The sequence below is a fragment of the Coregonus clupeaformis genome, unplaced genomic scaffold (assembly GCF_020615455.1).
Source record: "Coregonus clupeaformis isolate EN_2021a unplaced genomic scaffold, ASM2061545v1 scaf1986, whole genome shotgun sequence".
NCBI classification, from domain to species: domain Eukaryota; kingdom Metazoa; phylum Chordata; class Actinopteri; order Salmoniformes; family Salmonidae; genus Coregonus; species Coregonus clupeaformis.
In genome coordinates, this window is record NW_025535440.1 from 76,242 (window position 1) to 86,102 (window position 9,861).

Sequence of the window (9,861 nt, forward strand, 5' to 3'; positions counted from 1 at the left end):
TACACCTTTAACAGGTCATTACAGTATCATACACCTTTAACAGGTCATTACAGTATCATACACCTTTAACAGGTCATTACAGTATCATACACCTTTAACAGGTCATTACAGTATCATACACCTTTAACAGGTCATTACAGTATCATACACCTTTAACAGGTCATTACAGTATCATACACCTTTAACAGGTCATTACAGTATCATACACCTTTAACAGGTCATGACAGTATCATACACCTTTAACAGGTCATTACAGTATCATACACCTTTAACAGGTCATTACAGTATCATACACCTTTAACAGGTCATTACAGTATCATACACCTTTAACAGGTCATGACAGTATCATACACCTTTAACAGGTCATGACAGTATCATACACCTTTAACAGGTCATTACAGTATCATACACCTTTAACAGGTCATTACAGTATCATACACCTTTAACAGGTCATTACAGTATCATACACCTTTAACAGGTCATGACAGTATCATACACCTTTAACAGGTCATTACAGTATCATACACCTTTAACAGGTCATTACAGTATCATACACCTTTAACAGGTCATTACAGTATCATACACCTTTAACAGGTCATTACAGTATCATACACCTTTAACAGGTCATGACAGTATCATACACCTTTAACAGGTCATTACAGTATCATACACCTTTAACAGGTCATTACAGTATCATACACCTTTAACAGGTCATTACAGTATCATACACCTTTAACAGGTCATTACAGTATCATACACCTTTAACAGGTCATTACAGTATCATACACCTTTAACAGGTCATTACAGTATCATACACCTTTAACAGGTCATTACAGTATCATACACCTTTAACAGGTCATTACAGTATCATACACCTTTAACAGGTCATTACAGTATCATACACCTTTAACAGGTCATTACAGTATCATACACCTTTAACAGGTCATTACAGTATCATACACCTTTAACAGGTCATTACAGTATCATACACCTTTAACAGGTCATTACAGTATCATACACCTTTAACAGGTCATTACAGTATCATACACCTTTAACAGGTCATGACAGTATCATACACCTTTAACAGGTCATGACAGTATCATACACCTTTAACAGGTCATTACAGTATCATACACCTTTAACAGGTCATTACAGTATCATACACCTTTAACAGGTCATTACAGTATCATACACCTTTAACAGGTCATTACAGTATCATACACCTTTAACAGGTCATTACAGTATCATACACCTTTAACAGGTCATTACAGTATCATACACCTTTAACAGGTCATTACAGTATCATACACCTTTAACAGGTCATTACAGTATCATACACCTTTAACAGGTCATTACAGTATCATACACCTTTAACAGGTCATTACAGTATCATACACCTTTAACAGGTCATGACAGTATCATACACCTTTAACAGGTCATGACAGTATCATACACCTTTAACAGGTCATTACAGTATCATACACCTTTAACAGGTCATTACAGTATCATACACCTTTAACAGGTCATTACAGTATCATACACCTTTAACAGGTCATTACAGTATCATACACCTTTAACAGGTCATTACAGTATCATAACCTTTAACAGGTCATTACAGTATCATACACCTTTAACAGGTCATTACAGTATCATACACCTTTAACAGGTCATTACAGTATCATACACCTTTAACAGGTCATTACAGTATCATACACCTTTAACAGGTCATGACAGTATCATACACCTTTAACAGGTCATGACAGTATCATACACCTTTAACAGGTCATTACAGTATCATACACCTTTAACAGGTCATTACAGTATCATACACCTTTAACAGGTCATTACAGTATCATACACCTTTAACAGGTCATTACAGTATCATACACCTTTAACAGGTCATTACAGTATCATACACCTTTAACAGGTCATTACAGTATCATACACCTTTAACAGGTCATTACAGTATCATACACCTTTAACAGGTCATTACAGTATCATACACCTTTAACAGGTCATTACAGTATCATACACCTTTAACAGGTCATGACAGTATCATACACCTTTAACAGGTCATTACAGTATCATACACCTTTAACAGGTCATTACAGTATCATACACCTTTAACAGGTCATTACAGTATCATACACCTTTAACAGGTCATGACAGTATCATACACCTTTAACAGGTCATTACAGTATCATACACCTTTAACAGGTCATTACAGTATCATACACCTTTAACAGGTCATGACAGTATCATACACCTTTAACAGGTCATTACAGTATCATACACCTTTAACAGGTCATTACAGTATCATACACCTTTAACAGGTCATGACAGTATCATACACCTTTAACAGGTCATTACAGTATCATACACCTTTAACAGGTCATGACAGTATCAATACACCTTTAACAGGTCATTACAGTATCATACACCTTTAACAGGTCATTACAGTATCATACACCTTTAACAGGTCATTACAGTATCATACACCTTTAACAGGTCATTACAGTATCATACACCTTTAACAGGGTCATTACAGTATCATACACCTTTAACAGGTCATTACAGTATCATACACCTTTAACAGGTCATTACAGTATCATACACCTTTAACAGGTCATGACAGTATCATACACCTTTAACAGGTCATGACAGTATCATACACCTTTAACAGGTCATTACAGTATCATACACCTTTAACAGGTCATTACAGTATCATACACCTTTAACAGGTCATTACAGTATCATACACCTTAACAGGTCATGACAGTATCATACACCTTTAACAGGTCATTACAGTATCATACACCTTTAACAGGTCATTACAGTATCATACACCTTTAACAGGTCATTACAGTATCATACACCTTTAACAGGTCATTACAGTATCATACACCTTTAACAGGTCATTACAGTATCATACACCTTTAACAGGTCATTACAGTATCATACACCTTTAACAGGTCATTACAGTATCATACACCTTTAACAGGTCATTACAGTATCATACACCTTTAACAGGTCATGACAGTATCATACACCTTTAACAGGTCATTACAGTATCATACACCTTTAACAGGTCATTACAGTATCATACACCTTTAACAGGTCATTACAGTATCATACACCTTTAACAGGTCATTACAGTATCATACACCTTTAACAGGTCATTACAGTATCATACACCTTTAACAGGTCATTACAGTATCATACACCTTTAACAGGTCATTACAGTATCATACACCTTTAACAGGTCATTACAGTATCATACACCTTTAACAGGTCATTACAGTACCATACACCTTTAACAGGTCATTACAGTATCATACACCTTTAACAGGTCATTACAGTATCATACACCTTTAACAGGTCATTACAGTATCATACACCTTTAACAGGTCATTACAGTATCATACACCTTTAACAGGTCATTACAGTATCATACACCTTTAACAGGTCATTACAGTATCATACACCTTTAACAGGTCATGACAGTATCATACACCTTTAACAGGTCATTACAGTATCATACACCTTTAACAGGTCATTACAGTATCATACACCTTTAACAGGTCATTACAGTATCATACACCTTTAACAGGTCATTACAGTATCATACACCTTTAGGTCATTACAGTATCATACACTTTAACAGGTCATTACAGTATCATACACCTTTAACAGGTCATTACAGTATCATACACCTTTAACAGGTCATTACAGTATCATACACCTTTAACGAGTCATTACAGTATCATACACCTTTAACAGGTCATTACAGTATCATACACCTTTAACAGGTCATTACAGTATCATACACCTTTAACAGGTCATTACAGTATCATACACCTTTAACAGGTCATTACAGTATCATACACCTTCAACAGGTCATTACAGTATCATACACCTTTAACAGGTCATTACAGTATCATACACCTTTAACAGGTCATTACAGTATTATACACCTTTAACAGGTCATTACAGTATCATACACCTTTAACAGGTCATGACAGTATCATACACCTTTAACAGGTCATTACAGTATCATACACCTTTAACAGGTCATTACAGTATCATACACCTTTAACAGGTCATTACAGTATCATACACCTTTAACAGGTCATTACAGTATCATACACCTTTAACAGGTCATTACAGTATCATACACCTTTAACAGGTCATGACAGTATCATACACCTTTAACAGGTCATGACAGTATCATACACCTTTAACAGGTCATTACAGTATCATACACCTTTAACAGGTCATTACAGTATCATACACCTTTAACAGGTCATTACAGTATCATACACCTTTAACAGGTCATTACAGTACCATACACCTTTAACAGGTCATTACAGTATCATACACCTTTAACAGGTCATTACAGTATCATACACCTTTAACAGGTCATTACAGTATCATACACCTTTAACAGGTCATTACAGTATCATACACCTTTAACAGGTCATTACAGTATCATACACCTTTAACAGGTCATTACAGTATCATACACCTTTAACAGGTCATTACAGTATCATACACCTTTAACAGGTCATTACAGTATCATACACCTTTAACAGGTCATTACAGTATCATACACCTTTAACAGGTCATGACAGTATCATACACCTTTAACAGGTCATTACAGTATCATACACCTTTAACAGGTCATTACAGTATCATACACCTTTAACAGGTCATTACAGTATCATACACCTTTAACAGGTCATTACAGTATCATACACCTTTAACAGGTCATTACAGTATCATACACCTTTAACAGGTCATTACAGTATCATACACCTTTAACAGGTCATTACAGTATCATACACCTTTAACAGGTCATGACAGTATCATACACCTTTAACAGGTCATTACAGTATCATACACCTTTAACAGGTCATTACAGTATCATACACCTTTAACAGGTCATTACAGTATCATACACCTTTAACAGGTCATGACAGTATCATACACCTTTAACAGGTCATTGACAGTATCATACACCTTTAACAGGTCATTACAGTATCATACACCTTTAACAGGTCATTACAGTATCATACACCTTTAACAGGTCATTACAGTATCATACACCTTTAACAGGTCATGACAGTATCATACACCTTTAACAGGTCATTACAGTATCATACACCTTTTAACAGGTCATTACAGTATCATACACCTTTAACAGGTCATTACAGTATCATACACCTTTAACAGGTCATTACAGTATCATACACCTTTAACAGGTCATTACAGTATCATACACCTTTAACAGGTCATTACAGTATCATACACCTTTAACAGGTCATTACAGTATCATACACCTTTAACAGGTCATTACAGTATCATACACCTTTAACAGGTCATGACAGTATCATACACCTTTAACAGGTCATTACAGTATCATACACCTTTAACAGGTCATTACAGTATCATACACCTTTAACAGGTCATTACAGTATCATACACCTTTAACAGGTCATGACAGTATCATACACCTTTAACAGGTCATGACAGTATCATACACCTTTAACAGGTCATTACAGTATCATACACCTTTAACAGGTCATTACAGTATCATACACCTTTAACAGGTCATTACAGTATCATACACCTTTAACAGGTCATTACAGTATCATACACCTTTAACAGGTCATTACAGTATCATACACCTTTAACAGGTCATTACAGTATCATACACCTTTAACAGGTCATTACAGTATCATACACCTTTAACAGGTCATTACAGTATCATACACCTTTAACAGGTCATTACAGTATCATACACCTTTAACAGGTCATTACAGTATCATACACCTTTAACAGGTCATTACAGTATCATACACCTTTAACAGGTCATTACAGTATCATACACCTTTAACGAGTCATTACAGTATCATACACCTTTAACAGGTCATTACAGTATCATACACCTTTAACAGGTCATTACAGTATCATACACCTTTAACAGGTCATTACAGTATCATACACCTTTAACAGGTCATTACAGTATCATACACCTTTAACAGGTCATTACAGTATCATACACCTTTAACAGGTCATTACAGTATCATACACCTTTAACAGGTCATTACAGTATCATACACCTTTAACAGGTCATTACAGTATCATACACCTTTAACAGGTCATTACAGTATCATACACCTTTAACAGGTCATTACAGTATCATACACCTTTAACAGGTCATTACAGTATCATACACCTTTAACAGGTCATTACAGTATCATACACCTTTAACAGGTCATTACAGTATCATACACCTTTAACAGGTCATGACAGTATCATACACCTTTAACAGGTCATTACAGTATCATACACCTTTAACAGGTCATTACAGTATCATACACCTTTAACAGGTCATTACAGTATCATACACCTTTAACAGGTCATTACAGTATCATACACCTTTAACAGGTCATTACAGTATCATACACCTTTAACAGGTCATTACAGTATCATACACCTTTAACAGGTCATTACAGTATCATACACCTTTAACAGGTCATTACAGTATCATACACCTTTAACAGGTCATTACAGTATCATACACCTTTAACAGGTCATTACAGTATCATACACCTTTAACAGGTCATTACAGTATCATACACCTTTAACAGGTCATTACAGTATCATACACCTTTAACAGGTCATTACAGTATCATACACCTTTAACAGGTCATGACAGTATCATACACCTTTAACAGGTCATGACAGTATCATACACCTTTAACAGGTCATTACAGTATCACACACCTTTAACAGGTCATTACAGTATCATACACCTTTAACAGGTCATTACAGTATCATACACCTTTAACAGGTCATGACAGTATCATACACCTTTAACAGGTCATTACAGTATCATACACCTTTAACAGGTCATTACAGTATCATACACCTTTAACAGGTCATTACAGTATCATACACCTTTAACAGGTCATTACAGTATCATACACCTTTAACAGGTCATTACAGTATCATACACCTTTAACAGGTCATTACAGTATCATACACCTTTAACAGGTCATTACAGTATCATACACCTTTAACAGGTCATTACAGTATCATACACCTTTAACAGGTCATTACAGTATCATACACCTTTAACAGGTCATTACAGTATCATACACCTTTAACAGGTCATTACAGTATCATACACCTTTAACAGGTCATTACAGTATCATACACCTTTAACAGGTCATGACAGTATCATACACCTTTAACAGGTCATTACAGTATCATACACCTTTAACAGGTCATTACAGTATCATACACCTTTAACAGGTCATTACAGTATCATACACCTTTAACAGGTCATTACAGTATCATACACCTTTAACAGGTCATGACAGTATCATACACCTTTAACAGGTCATTACAGTATCATACACCTTTAACAGGTCATTACAGTATCATACACCTTTAACAGGTCATTACAGTATCATACACCTTTAACAGGTCATTACAGTATCATACACCTTTAACAGGTCATTACAGTATCATACACCTTTAACAGGTCATTACAGTATCATACACCTTTAACAGGTCATTACAGTATCATACACCTTTAACAGGTCATTACAGTATCATACACCTTTAACAGGTCATTACAGTATCATACACCTTTAACAGGTCATTACAGTATCATACACCTTTAACAGGTCATTACAGTATCATACACCTTTAACAGGTCATTACAGTATCATACACCTTTAACAGGGTCATGACAGTATCATACACCTTTAACAGGTCATTACAGTATCATACACCTTTAACAGGTCATTACAGTATCATACACCTTTAACAGGTCATTACAGTATCATACACCTTTAACAGGTCATGACAGTATCATACACCTTTAACAAGTCATTACAGTATCATACACCTTTAACAGGTCATTACAGTATCATACACCTTTAACAGGTCATTACAGTATCATACACCTTTAACAGGTCATGACAGTATCATACACCTTTAACAGGTCATTACAGTATCATACACCTTTAACAGGTCATTACAGTATCATACACCTTTAACAGGTCATTACAGTATCATACACCTTTAACAGGTCATGACAGTATCATACACCTTTAACAGGTCATGACAGTATCATACACCTTTAACAGGTCATTACAGTATCATACACCTTTAACAGGTCATTACAGTATCATACACCTTTAACAGGTCATTACAGTATCATACACCTTTAACAGGTCATGACAGTATCATACACCTTTAACAGGTCATTACAGTATCATACACCTTTAACAGGTCATTACAGTATCATACACCTTTAACAGGTCATTACAGTATCATACACCTTTAACAGGTCATGACAGTATCATACACCTTTAACAGGTCATTACAGTATCATACACCTTTAACAGGTCATTACAGTATCATACACCTTTAACAGGTCATTACAGTATCATACACCTTTAACAGGTCATTACAGTATCATACACCTTTAACGGGTCATTACAGTATCATACACCTTTAACAGGTCATTACAGTATCATACACCTTTAACGAGTCATTACAGTATCATACACCTTTAACAGGTCATTACAGTATCATACACCTTTAACAGGTCATGACAGTATCATACACCTTTAACAGGTCATTACAGTATCATACACCTTTAACAGGTCATTACAGTATCATACACCTTTAACAGGTCATTACAGTATCATACACCTTTAACAGGTCATTACAGTATCATACACCTTTAACAGGTCATTACAGTATCATACACCTTTAACAGGTCATTACAGTATCATACACCTTTAACAGGTCATTACAGTATCATACACCTTTAACAAGTCATTACAGTATCATACACCTTTAACAGGTCATTACAGTATCATACACCTTTAACAGGTCATGACAGTATCATACACCTTTAACAGGTCATTACAGTATCATACACCTTTAACAGGTCATTACAGTATCATACACCTTTAACAGGTCATTACAGTATCATACACCTTTAACAGGTCATGACAGTATCATACACCTTTAACAGGTCATGACAGTATCATACACCTTTAACAGGTCATTACAGTATCATACACCTTTAACAGGTCATTACAGTATCATACACCTTTAACAGGTCATTACAGTATCATACACCTTTAACAGGTCATTACAGTATCATACACCTTTAACAGGTCATTACAGTATCATACACCTTTAACAGGTCATGACAGTATCATACACCTTTAACAGGTCATTACAGTATCATACACCTTTAACAGGTCATTACAGTATCATACACCTTTAACAGGTCATTACAGTATCATACACCTTTAACAGGTCATTACAGTATCATACACCTTTAACGGGTCATTACAGTATCATACACCTTTAACAGGTCATTACAGTATCATACACCTTTAACAGGTCATTACAGTATCATACACCTTTAACAGGTCATTACAGTATCATACACCTTTAACAGGTCATTACAGTATCATACACCTTTAACAGGTCATTACAGTATCATACACCTTTAACAGGTCATTACAGTATCATACACCTTTAACGGGTCATTACAGTATCATACACCTTTAACAGGTCATTACAGTATCATACACCTTTAACAGGTCATGACAGTATCATACACCTTTAACAGGTCATTACAGTATCATACACCTTTAACAGGTCATTACAGTATCATACACCTTTAACAGGTCATTACAGTATCATACACCTTTAACAGGTCATGACAGTATCATACACCTTTAACAGGTCATTACAGTATCATACACCTTTAACAGGTCATTACAGTATCATACACCTTTAACAGGTCATTACAGTATCATA